The sequence below is a fragment of the Cervus elaphus genome, chromosome 13 (assembly GCF_910594005.1).
Source record: "Cervus elaphus chromosome 13, mCerEla1.1, whole genome shotgun sequence".
NCBI classification, from domain to species: domain Eukaryota; kingdom Metazoa; phylum Chordata; class Mammalia; order Artiodactyla; family Cervidae; genus Cervus; species Cervus elaphus.
Window position 1 is genome coordinate 17,144,995 of NC_057827.1, and position 19,543 is coordinate 17,164,537.

Genomic DNA, 19,543 nt, shown 5'->3' on the forward strand with positions numbered 1-19,543 from the left:
TGTCAATTGTGACACAATAAGAAAGAAACGTTTGGGGACTTCCCTGGTGGCTCACTGGTAGAGATTCTACCTGCCAATGCAGGAGACACGGGTTCCATCCCTGATCCAGGAAGATCCCACGTGCTGCAAGCCACAACCATTAAAGCCTATCCTCTGGTGCCTGCAAGTTGCATCTACCGAAGCCCTCACACCCTAGAGCCCATAGAACCCTAGCTCCTGAGCACACTCTTGTGCTCAGGACTTTAAGACCTCATCGTATGTACTGCTGGCCATTCATCTATATGCTTTGTAATATTCTTTATAATAAGCTGGTAAATGTAAGTAAATATCTACCTGAATTTTGTGAGTTGTTATAGAAAATTATCAAACCCGAGGCGGAAGTGGTGGAAACCTCACTTAGTTTTTATTTACTTTGACCTAACCATCTCATTTTGGGAATATATTCCAAAATACATGGCCAAAAATATGAAGTGCATGTTCGTTGCAGTCTATTTGCAATAGCAAAACACTGGCAACTTCTCAAGTGTTCACCGCTAGCAGCAATAAACCATTCGATCACAAGTGGAGACAATACCAACATAAAAAGGAATGAGGACTCTTCTCTATCCTTGTGGGAGATCATCTCTGGGATATCTTGTTGAATGGAAAGACAAAGTGAAGACACGTTACCATGTGTAAAAGAGATAGCCAATGGAAATATTCTTCATATATACTTAAACAACATATACATATTTTCTTTTATTATCATAGAACATGTTAAATATAAAATAATGAAAAGATTTAAAAAATTATAAAATTACCACCTTTGGGAAGGTAGAGAAATGGTTGAAGGGAACAGAGAGGGACTGGACTTCTCTGAATATACTTTCCTTTGGAGATTCAACTTTGAAATCACTTAATATTCTGTATAATGGTAAAAGTTGACAGCAAAAAAAGTGTATCAATTTGGTGACATCATCACCAAGCAAGATTTAATTATGTGACTATTCATCCCTAAGAATTGATTTTTAAGAAGTCTTAAGTTGTATACAGAAAATATTGATGGTGGTGATGTTTATATTATAATTTTGAGGCTGTCGCCTGTGCCTCTTTGAATAACACAGATGAGAAATCATGTCAGTTTCTTTGATAACTGGGATTTTCGGTATGTGTACACACTGGCATATTGATGAGGTTAAGAAAATTGTTCATGGTTCTGAATATGAATTGGCAGTATCAGTATGAACTCATGAAGTATTTTATCTTAAAAAACATTTCATAGCTCATTCACTGAAAAACATCAGAAAACCATGACCTATTCAGTAGCAAGGAGTACCCTAGCTCTTCATATGTGGTCTCTAAATAGCCAAACCAGAGTTCCTTGGATAAAAGTCTTATTAAGAATCACAAAACCTAAGAGGTACACACACACACACACACACACATCAGATAGACAATATTAGAGAAAGGACGACATAATTACAGGTATAAAAAATATTTTTAAGTACCATGAGAGGATATCCTTAACAAACTATGTCAATAATATTTTAGTAAATTATACTTTACCAAAATTAATTTAAAAAATCTGAATAGACTAAAAAATTACATTTTGTATAGTCAGAAAACAGCTATTTAATTCAAACTATAAAGATATACCTTAAAATATGGATTACTAATCTACACATGGTAAGATTATGAGTAGTTTTTATATGCTTCTTTTTGCCTAGATGCACTTTTCATGTATATATATATCTGTCTGTCTCTGTGGCACAATCAGCACATTTGGCTATTAACCGAAAGACTGGTGGTTTGAGCCCACCCAGGGATGTGCTCACCCCTGGGTTTCCTAGGTAGTTCAGTGGTAAAAAGCCCACCTACCAATTCAGGAGATGCAGGTTCGATTCCTGGGTTGGGACGAACCCCTGGAAAAAGAAATGGCTACCCACTCTAGTATTCTTGCCTGGAGAACCCCCATGGACAGAGGAGCCTGGTGGGCTACAGTCCATGGGGTTGGCAAAGAGTTGGACACAACTGAGTGACTAACACTTTCACATATAGATGATGTCAAGAAAAAGTAAGCCAAAATAATAGAAATAATTTTTAAAGACATTTTTATTTAATTTTGTTCCTTGTCTTTTCTTAGCTTATATTATGGTACTTTTGCCTTCTGATGGAGAAGGATAAGAGCCTTATGGAAGCTTCCTGATGGGAGAGACTGACTGAGGGGGGAACTGGGTCTTGTTCTGATGGGCGGGGCCATGTTCAGTAAACCTTTAATCCAGTTTTCTGTTGAAGGGTGGGGCTGTGTTCCCTCCCTGTTATTTGACCTGAGGCCAAACTATGGTGGAGGTGATGGAGATAACGGCGACCTCCTTCAGAAGGTCCCACACATGTACTGCTGCACTCAGTGCCCCCAACCCTGCAGCAGGCTCCTGCTGACCCAGGCCTCCGCCAGAGACTCCCAGGCAAGTCTGGGTCAGTCTCTTGTGGGGTCGCTGCTCCTTTCTCTGGGGTCCTGGTGCACACAAGGTTCTGTTTGTGCCCTCAAAGAGTCTGTTTCCCCAGTCCTGTGTAAGTTCTGGTGGCTCTGTGGTGGGTTAACGGCGACCTACTCCAAGAGGGCTTATGCCATACCCAGGTCTACTTGCACCCAGAGCCCCTGAGCCCACGGCAGTCCACTGTTGACCTGTCCTTCCTCAGGAGACACCCAAATACAGTTCTGTCTCAGTCTCTGTGGGATCTCTGGGTCCTGGTGCGTAGAAGGTATGTTTGAGCCCTCTGAGCATCACTGGCAGGTATGGGGTTTGATTCTAAACGTGATTTCGCCCTTCCTACCATCTTGCCTTCACACAGTAGCAAAGTAATGCTCAAAAGTCTCCAAGCCAGGCTTTAACAGTACGAGAACCAAGAACTTCCAGATGTTCAAGCTGGATTTAGAAAAGGCAAAAACCAGAGATCAAATTGCTAACATCCATTGGATCATCAAAAAAGCAAAAGAGTTCCAGAAAAACATCTACTTCTGTTTTATTGATTATGCCAAAGCCTTTGACTGTGTGGATCACAACAAACTCCGGAAAATTCTGAAAGAGATGGGAATACCAGACCACCTGACCTGCCTCCTTAGAAACATGTTTGCAGGTCAAGAAGCAACAGTTAGAACTGGACATGGAACAACAGACTGGTTCCAAATCAGGAAAGGAGTATGTCAAGGCTGTATATTGTCACCCTGCTTATTTAACTTATATGCAGAGGACATCATGAGAAACGCTAGGCTGGAAGAAGCACAAGCTGGAATCAAGATTGCCAGGAGAAATGACAATAACCTCAGGTATGCAGATGACACCACCCTTACGGCAGAAAGCAAAGAAGAACTAAAGAGCCTCTTGATGAAAGTGAAAGAGGAGAGTGAAAAAGTTGGCTTAAAACTCAACATTCAGAAAACTAAGATCATGGCATCCGGTCCCATCACTTCATGCCAAATAGATGGGGAAACAGTGGAAACAGTGGCAGACTTTATTTTGGGGGGCTCCAAAATCACTACAGAAAATGATTGCAGCCATGAAATTAAAAGACACTGGCTCATTGGTAGAAAAGTTATGACCATGATAGACAGCTTATTAAAAAGCAGAGACATTACTTTGCCAACAAAGGTCCATCTAGTTAAAAGTACGGTTTTTCCAGTAGTCTTGTATAGATGTGAGAGTTGTACTATAAAGAAAGCTGAGGGCTGAAAAATTGGTGCTTTTGAACTGTGGTGTTGAAGAAGACTCTTGAGATTCCCTTGGACTGCAAGGAGATCCACCCAGTCCATCCTAAGGAAAATCAGTCCTGAATATTCATTGGAAGAACTGATGCTGAAGCTGAAGCTCCAATACTTTGGCCATCTGATGTGAAGAGCTGACTCATTTAAAAAGACCCTGATGCTGGGAAAGATTGAAGGAGGAGGAGAAGGAGACAACAGAGGATGAGATTGTTGGATGGCATCACTGGCTCAATGGACATGAGTTTTGAGTAAACTCTGGGAGTTCGTGATGGACAGGGAGGCCTGGTGTGCTGCAGACCATGGGGTTGCAAAGAGTCAGACACGAATGAGCAACTGAACTGAACCAAACTTATGGTATTTCTGTGGTGGTTCTGCTCACAACAGCCTATCCACAAGAAAGACATTATTGATTTCTCCTAGAATCTCATCCATGATTAAACTTCTGTGTTACAAGACTGCCCTACTTCATGCATACTGTCCCGTGTCTCCACTCCACTTAGGTACCTAGAATGCTATCCCGCTGGTCTCCCACGGAGTTCCGGGCTCCCTAACCCTGGAGAAGGTGACTCACATTCATTAGCTGTAGAAACTTAGCCTCATTTTCAAAAAGAGACCACAAGCTTTTGTGAAGATGGGGTTTTCTGTAAAACATGCTTGTGTGCTAAGTCCCTTTAGTTGTGTCCGACTCTTTGTGACCCTATGGACTGTAGCACGCGAGACTCCTCTGTCCATGGGGTTCTCCAGGCAAGGATTCTTGAGTGGGTTGCCATCCCTTCCTCCAGGGGATCTTCCCAACCCAAGGATCAAACCCACATCTCTTAAATCTCCTGCATTGGCAGGTGAGTAATTTACTACTAGCGCCACCTGGTACAAAGTACATACTGACTATACTGTCATTCTTGGCTTCAAAGTGAGAACAAGAGAGCATTTATCACAGCCACGCTGCCCAATTGTTAGCTGAGCGAAGTGTCACCATGACACTTAAAGTGAAGACTACTGAGAAATGCCAAAGCTAGAGGACGGGTACTTTTTCTTATCACGATGGCAGAACTTCTTTCCTGCTTTTGTGAACCAGTACTACATCACACACCACCCACTGTGAGTGTGTATACACACATGTATGTGTAAGGACATTTTTTTTTGCCCAGGCATCACAGTCTCTTATCTAACGATCCCACATAGCATGCAGTGAGACAAAAAAAAAAAAAAGAACAGAAATAAGAAAAATAAGTTAAAAAAATAAAAAAGAAAGCTATGTCCACACTTCCCTTCTGCTTTCACCCTTTATCAGGTGAAAAGTTGGAGGCCAGGGATAAGAAAAATTTACCGACATTAGGAACATTTGACCCCATCACAACATAAGCAAAAATAAAACAGGGCCAACTACTGCATGTCCTCTGCCCAGAGAGCCAGACAATCTGCCTGTGGTAACAAAACCTGGTAAAAAATTGATGGCACGTCACCTAGGTATGATTGCTCAGAGAAAACATTCCTTCCATAATAATCTTATTAGGACAAGAGAGTGGATATTTTTGTCTTTCCTTTGTAAGGAGCAATTTATTTTTATGGTAGGAAAAGGAAATAAATTTTTCTGAAATGGTTCCTTGGTGGATCAGGATCCACGCAGCTCATTCTGCGTTTATAGATAAGAAAAAGGTCAACTGAACATTACCTCTTTATGGCGAGCCTGTTAGAGGCTGCACTGCGTGTTATGGAGAGGGAGCTAGTTGGCAAATTCAGCGGGTCTTCTGCGTCCCTTGAGAGACTGGTTTGAGGGGTGATTCTGCACCAGGGGCTGTCAGGGGAAACACCTCTCCATCGCCTGTCACAAGGCATTTGTTTTGGTGGGATTTAATATTCTGTAGGAGATCAGGAGCTATTATTTTTGTCACTTTTGCAAAACACACAGATGATTTTTCAAGTACGTGTTTGACAGATTCCAAAGGAGCCACGTGTGTGTGTCTTTGATCAATGACTTCCTCCTGTGTTCCTGAAGCCAGGGCAACATTTCATTAAACTATAAATGCAGGGACCTGCTTGGAAGTAGTGGAGAGAATCTGCCTCCAGGGCCTATTCTGGGAGAGAATGCGTTTCAGACCCGTGTGAAACAGCAATCAGCTCTCACTTGAGAGTGCCCTTACATTCCTAATGACATTTCTCATTTGCTTACCAAAAATTTCATTAGTCAATACCATGCACAGGAGCCTACATTACTAGACCCATCAAAGACCCTGCCCTTAAAAGGTTTAATTTCTAATAGAGACAGGAAGGAAGGTTAACTCAATACTCATTGAGTGTCTTTTGTATGCTAACTCATAACTACTCAAAATCTAATAGGGAGAGCAGCAAAAGAGGACATTAATATTTCGTGAGCACCTATAATAGTCCAGACAATATATTAAGCATCAAACAATATTTTTCTCAATTTTATCCTTGTTAATATTTTATCTCCTTTTTTTTTCCAGGTTAAAATACTGAGAATAAAAGAGATCTTAGCAATAAAAGGCTATTTCAAAATCCAGAGCCAGATTATCTGGTCACTGCTGGAGAAGGAAGAAGGTGGGGTGGGAGAGGAAAGTAGGGATGGAATGGGAGGCAGGCATGCGCAGAAGAGCTCCTGGAGGAAGTGGAGTTGAAATGAGTGTTAGCCAGGAATAGCAGAGAAAAGCAAACCATACATAGGCTCTGAGGACAAGAAAAAGGTGAAGCTGCTCTGGGCGGATGGCAGCGATTCTCTCTGTACCCAGTCCATGTTCTCTTTATTTTATTATTACTTTTTAATTTATTTATTTTAATTGGAGGCTAATTACTTTACAATATTGTGGTGGTTTTTGCCATACATTAACATGAATCCACCATGGGTGTACATGTGTCCCCATCTGAACCCCCCTCCCACCTCCCTCCCCATCCCACCCCTCAGGGTCATCCCAGAGCACCAGCCCCGAGCGCCCTGTCTCATTCATCAAACCTGGACTGGTGATCCATTTCACATGTGATAATATACACGTTTCAATGCTATTCTCTCAAACCATCCCACCCTCACCTTCATGTTCTTTTTAATGTGGCAAAGAAACCAGTGGAAGGGAGAGCTTCCTTTCTCCACCAGAGCCCGCCCAGCCTCAGGAAGGGATACAGGGATGGATGGACCCTGGACTGGGAGCTCCGTGTCGGTGCCCACCACTCCCTCCTGAGCGCTCCCTTTGTGATGGAGTTTGTGGTTGCTGCTTCCTTCACCATGATTTTTTCCTGCTTCTACTGCCCTTCCCTTTGGGGTCCAAGGCCGCATCCGAGCAAGCAACAGCCTTCTGACACCCGCGACCTCTGGCACCGCCTGCGATCAGCTCTCCCCTGGTGACTTCCAACCCTCTCTTCTGGCTCCACCTCCCTCTCCTGATTTCCAGAAATGTCCGTTCTGACTTTGAGTAGGTCCTGTGGGCTCTTCCTTCTTACACGGTCCTGTTTGCCTGGTTCAAGTCCGAATTCCATATCACCTGGACTACAGTGGTTCGTTTATAGCCCCCTTTTCTGATTCTTTCTTAAAGGGTGGCCAGGCTGTGTTCATATGCATCTCTTGCTATTCTGCGAGCTCTTATAGATCATCACTGGTGTGCTTCCTCTTTGTGTTCCAAGCATCTCATAGCTTACTGTGAACGGTGTCGGATTCTTGATCTCCGAAGAAGATTTAGCTTTGGGACCAGAGACCAGGCTTGATCACTCAAGGGCTTTTGTGTAGCAGAGTTTTATTAAAGTATGAAAAAGGAGAGAGAAAGCTTCCGACACAGACATCAGAAGGGGGATGGAGAGTGCCCCTCTCCTTAGTCTTAGAAAAGGGGGTTATATACTTTTTCAGTTGCTTTTTACAATAAATCAAAAGAATGTCTCAATGTAGTAAAGATCTTACTAGAGCCACTCCCACAATTTGCATTTTAAGATAAGGGGATTAGTCAGAAGGTTTTCAAGAAGGAGAAACTGTCCTCAAGCAAGATACATTGTTGTTATATAATCCTTCAGTTCAGTCACTCAGTTGTGTCCAACTCTTTGCAACACCATGAACTGCAGCTCGCCAGGCCTCCCTGTCCATCACCAACTCCCAGAGTTCACCCAAACCCACGTACATTGAGTCGATGATGCCATCCAACCATCTCATCCTCTGTTGTCACCTTCTCCTCCTGCCCCCAATCCTTCCCAGCATCAGGGTCTTTTCCAATGAGTCAGTTCTTCACATCAGGTGGCCAAAATATTGGAGTTTCAGCTTCAGCATCAGTCCCTCCAATGAACACCCAGGACTGATCTCCTTTAGGATGGACTGGTTGGATCTCCTCGCAGCCCAGGGGACTCTCAAGAGTCTTCTCCAACACCACAGTTCAAAAGCATCAATTCTTCTGCGCTCAGTTTTCTTTATAATCTAACTCTCACATCCATACCTGACCACTGGAAAAACCATAGCCTTGATTAAATGGACCTTTGTCAGCAAAAATAATGTCTCTGCTTTTGAATGCACTGTCTATTTTGATCATAGCTTTTAATTTCATGGCTGTAGTCACCATCTGCAGTGATTTTGGAGCCCAAGAAAATAAAGTCTGTCATTGTTTCCATTGTTTCCCTATCTATTTGCCATGAAGTGTGGGACCAGATGCCATGATCTTAGTTTTTTGTTGAGTTTGAAGTGAACTTTTTCACTCTTTTCTTTCACTTTCATCAAGAGGCTTTTTAGTTCCTCTTTGCTTTCTGCCATAAGGGTGGTGTCATCTGCATATCTGAGGTTATTGATATTTCTCCCGGCAATCTTGATTCCAGCTTGTGCTTCATCCAGCCTGGCATTTCGCATGATGTCCTCTGCATATAAGTTAAATAAGCAGGGTGACAATATACAGCCTTGACATACTCCTTTCCCAGTTTGGAACCAGTCTGTTGTTCGATGTCCAGTTCTAACTGTTGTTTCTTGACCTGCATACAGATTTCTAAGGAGGCAGGTAAGGTGGTCTGGTATTTCTATCTCTTGAAGAATTTTCCACAGTTTGTTGTGATCCGCACAGTCAAAGGCATTGGCATAATCAATAAAGCAGAAGTAGATGTTTTTCTGGAATTCTCTTGCTTTTTCTATGATTCACCCAAGAACTGCATTCCAGATTCTTTTGTTGCCTATGAGGGCTACTCCATTTCTTCTAAGGGATTCTTGCCCACAGTAGTAGATATAATGGTCATCTGAGTTATATTTGCACATTCTGGTCCATTTTATCTCACTGATTCCTAAAACATTGATGTTCACTCTTGCCATCTCCTATTTGACCACTTCCAATTTACCTTGCTTTATGGACCTAACATTCAAGGTTTCTATGCAATATTGTTCTTTATAGCATCGGACTTTACTTCCATCACCAGTCACATCCACAACTGGGGGTTGTTTTTGCTTTGGCTCAGCCTCTTCGTTCATTCTGGAGCTATATCTCCACCCTTCTCCAGTAGCATATTGGGCACCTACCAACCTGGGGAGTTCATCTTTTAGTGTCCTATGTTTTTGCCTTTTCATACTGTTCATGGGGTTCTTAAGGCAAGAATACTGAAGTGGTTTGCCATTCCCTTCTCTAGGGGACCACGTTTTGTCAGAACTTTCCACCATGACCCGTCCATATTGGGTGGCCCTACATGGCATGGCTGTTAGTTTCATTAAGTTAGACAAGGCTGTGATCCATGTGATCAGTTTGGTTAGTTGCCTTAAGTCATCACATCCTTTTCTGAACTCTGTTTGCATTTGTCTAAAACACTCATACATCTTTCCCCAGCTGCCCTTTCCTGTGAAGCATCCTTTATGGGGCTCAGGTTTTTTTCTCTGTTTGACTGTACACATTGTGAGGCCTGATTCTTGCCCTCATGATATTTGCACCTCCAATGTGCTCTGCACAGGCAGGATGCTGGAGAAAGCTGTCCTTGTACTCACAAACGACAGTTCTCCAGAATGCACCCTTCGCTTCTCGCATGAGTCAATTCCAATCATTTTTAAACACACATGCACAGCTCACATCAACTCAGATCCCTCAAGCCAAGCCCTTGCAAGACCTCTTTCAAAGTGACCGTGTCTGCAGGGCACATACCTGTCCCGACTGGTAAGTGGGCGGGGTGTGCGACATTTCAACAGCAGGTTCAGCTGGGGACTGTGATTCGATTACAGCATTTGATTTCTGTAATGAGAGCCACTTGTTCTCTCTGAGTGACTTTTGGTAGGGGGATGGGGAATAAAGTTTTCTTGTAATCAGAAGATGCTGAGTCAGCACTTGGCTCACCCTCCATTGTATGTCATACCACTTCATACTAAAACTCATTTTATGCTTTTGATGCATTGTGACCCAGGGAGTAAATGGTTTGTATCAGAACATGCTACCTGACGGATGGTACACTGACTTTTTCAGCTTCATTAAATATCTACCTGGAGGGATCACTGCCAAGCAGTGGCTGAAGCTTGAAATCTTACCCACCTGCTCCTGCATACTTCCTGCACCTGAATGGCTGGGACAAAATGCCCCAAAGAAAGAAGGCTGTTGTTGTGAAAAGAGGTTGCATTACCTGCCCATCCAGTGGAATGAGTTTTCATCATGCAGAGCATCTTACACTGAGCAAGACTCTCTCCTCGCAAGCGAGAAAGATGACTGGAAAATTCCACCGACTTTGCAAACTAATCCCTTCCCTAGACACTGATACAGGAGTAAACTGTCCCTTTCTTAACTGTCCAATAAAAAAATACAGAAATTATGCAAGAGGCTGGAATTTCAATCTTGCCACTTCGCTTTTAACTCTTCAGATACCTGCATAATTTCTCCCAATGACCTTGTGTTTCAGAGACTCATGTTAGCATCAGTTGGCACTCAAAGATTTTCAGATGCAGGGACAGTTTGCCTACTGAAGGACCATGCTCTAGTTTCCACATATTCTCTCCCTTTGCTTTCCAAGAGGCCACCGACAGCGTCCTGGCCATGACAGGTTTCCCATGTTGACACAGAAGGAAATTTCCACTTTGGGGTAATGAAGACAAGGCCAATGAAATATTAAGGTCAATACGTATAACTCCAAGTAACTATGTAATCATGTACTGTTCCTAAATGAAACATATTTTCATTCAAAAACAGATTGCCCCAAATCATGCCAGATATTCAAGTCCATGAAACCAAATCTGTATCCTTCATCCACTTTCGCTGATGGCTCACATACAATTTTGGCAAAGGTCATGATGTTTGGGATCAAATGAATGAGTTCAAACCTTATGCACGAACCTTTGAAGAAGTCCCTTGGTGTCTTCATTTTCTCCTCTATAAAAATGGGAAATGATGGCTGATTCCCAGGATTGTGGTGAAGATTAAAGGAGACAGTGGTTTCACAGTGCTTTGTACCATGCCCGACACATAGAAGATTCAAACTTAATTTCTTAATTGCTTAATTTCTTCCTTCTTCCACAGCATTGAACTAGATGGTGTTCATATAATGCTGGGTTTTGCTGGTGGCTCAGTGGTAAAGAATCTGCCTACCGATGCAGGAGACATGGGTTCAATCCCTGAGTCAGGAAGATCCCCTGAAGAAGGAAATTGCAACCTACTCTAGTATTTTTGCCTGGAGAATTCCATGGACAGTGGAGCCTGGTGGGCTACAGTCCATAGGGTAACAAAGAGCTGGACGTGACTTAGTGACTAGACAACAACCACAAAAACATATAATGCCAAAGGGACCTGTTACTTCAGTTTGTAAACATTCCAATAATTTCTTGCTAATAAGTAATAAAAGGAAAGATTATGGCTTACTGGTATCTCATCCAGCATATTCAGAACACAATCAATCACTGAATTTTTGCATGTGAAAAGAGGTTGCCTCAATACCTGCCCAGTGGAATGAATTAATTATGGCTATTGTATCAGGAAGCCATAATTAGTGAAGAGGTAAGAGAGATCACTAAACAAAAAGTAAAACCTTTGCATCCAGTCTCTTTTATCATTGGAGAAACTGGCATTTTCTAAATCAGTGTGCATATGTGTTTATTCACCATCCTTGTTTAATTTCATCACATCTGTCTTTCTCAATTGCTCAGCTGCAAACTAGTCTCAAATATTTTATGATATTTAATTTCAGGAAAATCGTTTCACCATGGTAGCAAAATAACAGCAAATGTAATGGAAAATATATTATGTATAATTCCCTACCTCTCAGGACTTTGTCATCAATATTTATATAACCTGTAAGTGGAAAGTCAAAGATAACTGAGGCTGAAACAGGGGGCATATATATACAGGGTCCCTTCCTGAGAGTGAGATTTTTTTTTTTAGATTAGAGGAAATATTCTGGGCTGTTTCTCTAAAATAACATTTCTCCAAAATATCTGAAAATTACTCTAATCCAAATGCATCCCATTTTCCCCATTAGATCAATTATTCTTACACTTTTTTTTTTTAAGAAACCCACTTTTAAAAATGTTTGTTTTATTATTGTTATTGACCATACTGCATGGCATTCAGGAGCTTAGTTCTCTGACCAGAGATCCAGCCCACGTCCCCTGCAGTGGAAGCGTGGATTCTTAGCCACTGGAGCTCCATGGAAGTCCCCCTTGCATTTTATAAACAAGGTTACCTGCTCAGTGGTGAAGAATCCACCTGCCAATGCAGGAGACACAGGAGACATGGGTTCAATCCCTGGGTCAGGAAGATCCCCTAGAGTAGGAAATGGAAACCCACTCCAGTGTTCTTGTGTAAAAAATCTTATGGATAGAGGAGTCTTGCAAGCTACAGTCCATGGTGTTGCAAAGAGTCAGACATGGCTGAGTGACTGAGCATGCACACACCTTGAGCTAAATTATCAAGGTATAAAAAATATGACCATATCAAAGAGGAGTATGAAGGAAGAGTAGGTACCTTATACAGGTATTCACTTGTAATTCTAAAAGAGGAATCATTGAGTAAAAAATGTAATTAAACTTTTGTTGAACCAGAGTGAGTTGGTAGGGCCTTTTCCCATAACAGCTATTGAGACTCTGGGCTTCCCAGGTGATGCTAGTGGTAAAGAAGCCACCTGCCAATGCAGAAGACCTAAGAGACATGGGTTAAACCCCTGAGTTGGGAAGATCCCCTGGAGTAGGAAATGGCACTCCACTCCAGTACTCCTGCCTAGAGAATCCCATGGACAGAGGAGGCTGGTGGGTTACAGTCCATAGGATTGCAAAGAATCGGACACAACCGAAGCGATTTAGCATACCATGAAACTCCAGAACAGTTGTCATGAAGTAGTATCTTTGAAATCATCCACAATGAAGGAAAGTCTGCTATTTTGATAGTGTTACGTTAAACAACCATTGACATCTTGGGCAGAGCCTCAAGTTCTGGCCTATTTAAGTAACCTGCTTTGGACCTGCCACTGTGACACTTATTTGCTTTCAGTTAAGAAAGATAGGAAACACAGGTTCATCTCAATTTCTAAATCACAGAGCATGCCCTGAAACAAGTTTCTTCTTTACTGATATAATTAATGTGCTGTCTGGAATTAAGGTAAAGAATGAGATTGAGGTGGTACTAGTAATAAAGAACCTGACTGCCAATGCAGGAGACATAAGAGATGTGGGTTTGATCCCTGAGTCAGGAAGATCCCCTGGATTCCCTCCAGTACTCTTGCCTACAGAATCCCGTGGACAGAGGAGCCTGGCAAGTTACAGTCCATGGGTCACAAAGAGTTGGACATGACCGAAGCAACTCAGCACCCATGCATGCATGCATGGGTGGATATGAATCAACCTCAGTGGATATGAATCAACCCCTCCACTTTCCAAAGCAGGAATGATGATCAACATTTACTAGGCAGCAACTATGCTTGGCATTTTTCATCTGTCACTTTGTTTCCCCCTTGGAACAGCTGTTTGAGATACATGTAACTATATCATTTTACATCTTAAAAAGCTGAAGTTTAGCAAGGTCATGGAACTTGTCAAATGTCACACAAGAAGTAGCAGAATCCACGTTCAAGCAGAGGCATATTCAACTACAGACCTCTCATTATTCCTCCTCCATCCTGCCACCTCTCTTGGAATTATTACAGTGCGTTCATGTGGACAGAAGACTCCCCTGACAGCTGTAGATGGTTTGTTCTCTCCGATGGCATTTCAGGGAATCTGCTCTAAAAATCGTCTTTAAAAGTAAGCACATATTTATGGCAAAGAGGTGTTATAGGAAGTGTTTTCATTTGGAGAATGAAAGCTGCTTATGTTTATTTACTCTGCCATTCCAGTCTGCTCCTGCATTGTCTTGTTTTCTCCACGTAGGAAAATCAGGACTAGGCTGTGAACTCTGTTTCATGAAACTGCAGCTCCTCAGAGAAGACAAATCACATTGAACATGGCTGACTGACAGCCTTTTATTCTCAGGACCAGTACCTCAGTGTCAGTAGTTGCCAAGACAAGAAAGAAGAAACAAGAAGAGTTTGGGGGAAAAGGTCATCCCCAGTGTCGCCAAGAGCTGAGTTAGCAAGCAACGTCCATAAACAAGCTCAATTCTGTTTTGCCTCCTCTGCACAGCTGGGTCGTCCCACCCAGTGATGTTCGCATCACCAGATGTGTTAATTCCCCAGTGCAGTGAGCAGCTCGTGGTTTATCTGACACACATGTGTTTAGTTCTGAGGGTCACTGCTCTCCCACGTCAGCATTTTTCTCACGTCTCAAGTAAATCAGGCTTGACAAACCAGAGTGTCATCCTTGGTTTGCTCTCTCCCAAATACGCTGTTCAATCAATGCCAATTCCCAATGGGTTACAACAAAAGGCGAACGCTTTCGCTCCAGGCTGCTGTTCTCCCTGCCTGGAAGCTAATGATGGTTGAATAACGTGGAATGGGTGTGTTAGAAGTAACACATCTCCCCAGTGAGATACACTGGGAAATGTTGATCTTCCTTGAAGAGATACGAGCCCAAGAAGAGGAGGATGGAGCTGACACTCTTGTAGAATATGTTCCCACCTAGCCCTTCATAGACCCTCCGAAATATTTCTTAATAATTAGGCTGTAAGATTATACTTTTCAGAGTAGGTGGCACAATAGAATATTGACTTGCATCGAAATAAGAATCTCTTAATAATTGAGATCTACTCATAACTGACCCCAGAGATGTCGATAGTATAAATGTCTATACCTATTAGCAACTGGCTTATTAAATAACCAAAAATGTCAGAGATTCCATACATCACACTTGAAACTAGTCCTAGCCTTCTAGAATTGTAAATTATCATGTGTTCCTTTTGGCAAAGTTTTTTTTTTTTTATCATTATACGTAACTGCTACATATTGACTCTTTGCATCTTCCTGCAAATCCATATGTTGAAGGTACAGCACCCAATGTGATGGTATTTGGAGACAGGGCTCTTAGGAGGTGATGAAGTTAGGCTTTCATAGCATCGTAACTGAAGCTCCAATACTTTGACCACCTGATGTGAACAGCCGACTCATTGGAAAAGACCCTGATACTCGGAAAGATTGAAGGCGGAAGAAGAGGGCAACGGAAGATGAGATGATTGGATAGCATCACCCATTCAATGGACATGAACTTGGGCAAACTCTGGGAAGTGGTGAGAGACAGGGAAGTCTGGAGTGCTGCAGTCCATGGGATCGCAAAGAGTTGGACATGAGTTGACTGAACAACGACAGAGGCTAGACTAGGTCATGAGGGTGGGACCCCCTTGGTGGGGTTATTGTCCCTAAGAGGAGGAAGAGAGATCTTTCTCTCTCATATGCACCTGCTGAAAAGATGACAAGTGAGGAATTAGACAGAAGTCAGCCATGGGGTTGCAAAGAGTCGGACACAGCTGAACCACTAAACATACGTGCCTGGGCACACAGTCATCTGTAGGAAACAGGCTCTCGCCAGGAACCAAACAGGCCAACACCTTGACCTGACTTCCAGCCTCCACAACTGTGCGGAATAAATCTCTGTTTAAGCCATCTAGTGTATGGCATTTTGTTGTGGCAGCCTGAGCCAAGACAGTTATAATATCCCTTCTAATCAAATTCGACTATTTCCCACAAATAAGTGACAAATTCTGAAGTAATGGGGTGACGAGCTGTGAAGGTCATGGTCCAGGTGGGGGCAGATTTCGAATGCTCAGTTGTCTCCGGATCAAAGCAGAAGCCCTGAAAATGGTTCTCACCACAGTTACATCCCCAGTTCCAGAGAAAGGCCAAATGTAGTAGGGTAGATTTGGAGTAAAAATCAGTGTCAGGTGACCATGTCTGAGGAAATCCAAATGAGAAGACGTGGACAGACAGATGTACTTCTGGAAGCTGTAGAATAAAAAGATCAAATTCAGGACAAGTATGCACAGCCATTGCAATTATTATGCACAGAAAATGTTTTTTTCTTTCCTTTCTTTCCAAAACATGTGTGTGAGCACAATGTACTTAGCACTCTTTAACCTGTGAGAGTGTGTGTGTGTGTGTGTATGTGTGTGTGTGTACGCTCAGTTGTGTCCAACTCCTTGTGAACCCGTGGACTGTAGCCCGCCAGGCTCCTCTGTCCATGGGATTCTCCAGGCAAGAATACTGGAGTGGGTTGCCATTTCCTCCTCCAGGGGATCTTCCAGACCCAGGGATTGAACCCTCATCTCTTGCCTCTCCTGCACTGTCAGGCAGATTCTAGTGCCACCTGGGAAGCCTGCAAGTGACGGAAACACTTGCAACAAGTTAACATCTCCCAAAAAGTGAAGTGTCTGGTCTCAGGCATGCCACTCCTGGATGCTCTCTCCATGTCCTGGGAGACTGTACCCCACCAGCCTTCAATTCCATTTCCCCTATGTGTTTTACTATCAGGCAACCCCTCCTCCAGTGGATGGAGAGAAGGGTACCAGAAGCCTTGGGTTTACGACCCAGACATAAGGGAGCGAGAGGTTATAGGCGAATGGTCATTGGCCAGGCTGGGTGACAGGCATCCCTGACCAAGCCTGAGAAAACATGGACCAAATCTTGGACATGTCCCTACCCACTAGGCTGGGGTTTGAGGACAGCCACCCCCAAATCACAGCCTGAGAGTCTAGGAGAGGGGCAGTTCCCACGGAAAAGTGGTGCTCTCCCTGTGTGGAAGGAAAGCTGCTGCAAGTCACAGACCAGCAGACAGCGTTCACTTAACCATTTCTGTTTAAGGTGCTTTGTTTGATTGTAGGGCATGCCTCCAAATTCTATCCAAATTCTCTATAGTCTTCTAACACTGACTATCATGTAAAACTGTGCACTGTGCTACAAACTCCATTCAAAATACATTAAGTGAGGTCATGACGAAAACTCTAGAAATAGGAAGACTGGTGTAGAGAACAAATACATGAATACCAAGGGGGAAGGGGAAGTAGGAGCAAATGGGAGACTGGGATTGACGCATATACACTATTGATACTGTGTATAAAATAGGTAACTGATGAGAACTTCCTGTATAGCCCAGGAAACTCTACATTATACACTGTGGTGATCAAGTGGGGAGGAAACCCAAAAGAGAGGGGATATATATACACATATGGCTGCTTCACTTTGCTATACAATAGAAACAATTACAGTACTGTAGAGAAACTACACTCCAATAAAACTAGTTGAAAATAAACAAAACAAAATGACAAAAAACAACAAAATTCTATAGAGCAAATTTCCTTCAATTAAAACATAAAGTGGTAAAAAATTTAAAAAATAAATTAAATTAAAAAATAAATAAATGAAATGTATCCATAATTCAAATAGTAAACACCCAGTAAGTATATGATCCAAAATGAATTTTAAAATAAATGTTTGTGCTTTTTTTGCATACATCCTTTTCATTCAGAAAAAAAGAGAAACTCTAAAATACTTCTTGAAAATTGCTTTGTTCTTTACTCATTAAGTTGCATCCAACTCTTTTGTGACTCCAAGGGTTGTAGCCCTCCAGGCTCCTCTGTCCATGGGATTTTCCAGGCAAGAATGATGGAAAATTGCTCTATGAAAGGTTTGAATTTACTATGTTCTCATCAAAATGTCCAGCTCCCTCTGTATATATGTGTATATTTGTGTACATATGTGTGTGTAACTGTGTCCACATAGACACTCATCACAAGTGTAAAAGAAGACCCCTCTTTTCCCACTCCTGCCGCAGGTCTGTCCCTCCTGACCGCCCTCTGTTCTGAGCGCTGGGAAGACAGCCTGGACCCAGGGACCAACATGTAATTTGCTTTATGGAGGTATAAGTGCAGACAGCAAATAAACGGACTAGAATTTACGAGGAATGTCATCCGGTGTCTGTTCCCCATAAAGCTGCAATCCAAGGTTTTTAGGAAGCCTGGCCCCCCGTTGGGGGGGTGCCCTGCGCGTGCTGCGGGCGGAGGGGAGCCAGGCGTTCTCCCCGGCTCCCTGGAGCCCCTCTCACAGGTGGCTGCTCCCACCCCAGGGCACCACGCAAGTTGCCACCTGGCGGTCTTATTCTTCCCTTGAAAAGAGCTGCTTATTTGTTAGCAGGAGGCAGTAGTGATTTTCTTTCTTTTTTCTGTGTTTTACTTTTTAAAATTTTAATTGGAGGGTAATTACTTTACAATATTGTGTTGCTTCTGCAATAATCAGCATGAATCAGCCATCAGTGAGTTCAGTTCAGTTCAGTCGCTCAGTTGTGTCTCTTTGTGACCCCATGGACTGCAGCACGCCAGGCCTCTCTGTCCATTGCCAACTCCCGGAGCTTACTCAAACTCATGTCCATTGAGTCAGGGATGCCATCCAACCACCTCATCCTGTCGTCCACTTCTCCTGCCCTCAATCTTTCCCAGCATCAGGGTCTTTTCCAATGAGTCAGCTCTTCGCATCCAGTGGCCAAAGTATTGGAGTTTTAGCTTCAGCATCAGTCCTTCCAAAGAATATTCAGGACTGATTTCCTTTAGGATGGGCTGGTTGGATCTCCTTGCAGTCCAAGGGACTCTCAAGAGTCTTCTGCAACACCACAGTTCAAAAGCATCAATTCTCTGGTGCTCAGCTTTCTTTATAGTCCAACTCTCACATTCATACATGCCCACTGGAAAAACCACAGCCTTGACCAGACAGACCTTTGTTGGCAAAGTAATGTCTCTGCTTTTTAATATGCTGTCTGTCTAAGTTGGTCATAACTTTCCTTCCAAGCAGTAAGCATCTTTTAATTTCATGGCTGCAGTTACCATCTGCAGTGATTTTGGAACCCAAAAAAATAAAGTCTGCCACTGTCTCCCTATCTACTTGCCGTGAAGAGATGGGACCAGATGCCATGATCTTCGTTTTCTGAATGTTGAGCTTTAAGCCAACTTTTTCACTCTCCTCTTTCACTTTCATCAAGAGGCTCTTTAGTTCTTTTTCACTTTCTGCCATAGGGGTGGTGTCATCTGCATACCTGAGGTTATTGATATTTCTCCCGGCAATCTTGATTCCAGCTTGTGCTTCATCCAGCCCAGGATTTCTCATGATGTACTCTGCATATAAGTTAAATAAGCAGGGTGACAATATGCAGCCTTGATGTACTCCTTTTCCTATTTGGAACCAGTCTGTTGTTCTGTGTCCAATTCTAACTGTTGCTTCCTGACCTGCATACAGGTTTCTCAAGAGGCAGGTCAGGTGGCCATAGGTTATATGTATACATATGTCCCCTCCCTCTGAACCTCCCTCCCACCTCCCTCCCCATCCCACCCCTCTAGGTTACAACACAGCCCCGATTTCAGTTTCCTGAGTCATATGGCAAATTCCCACTGGCCATTTACTTTACACCTGGTAATGTAGGTTTCAATGTTACTCTTTCTATTCGTCCCTCCCTCTCTTTGCCCCACTGTGTCC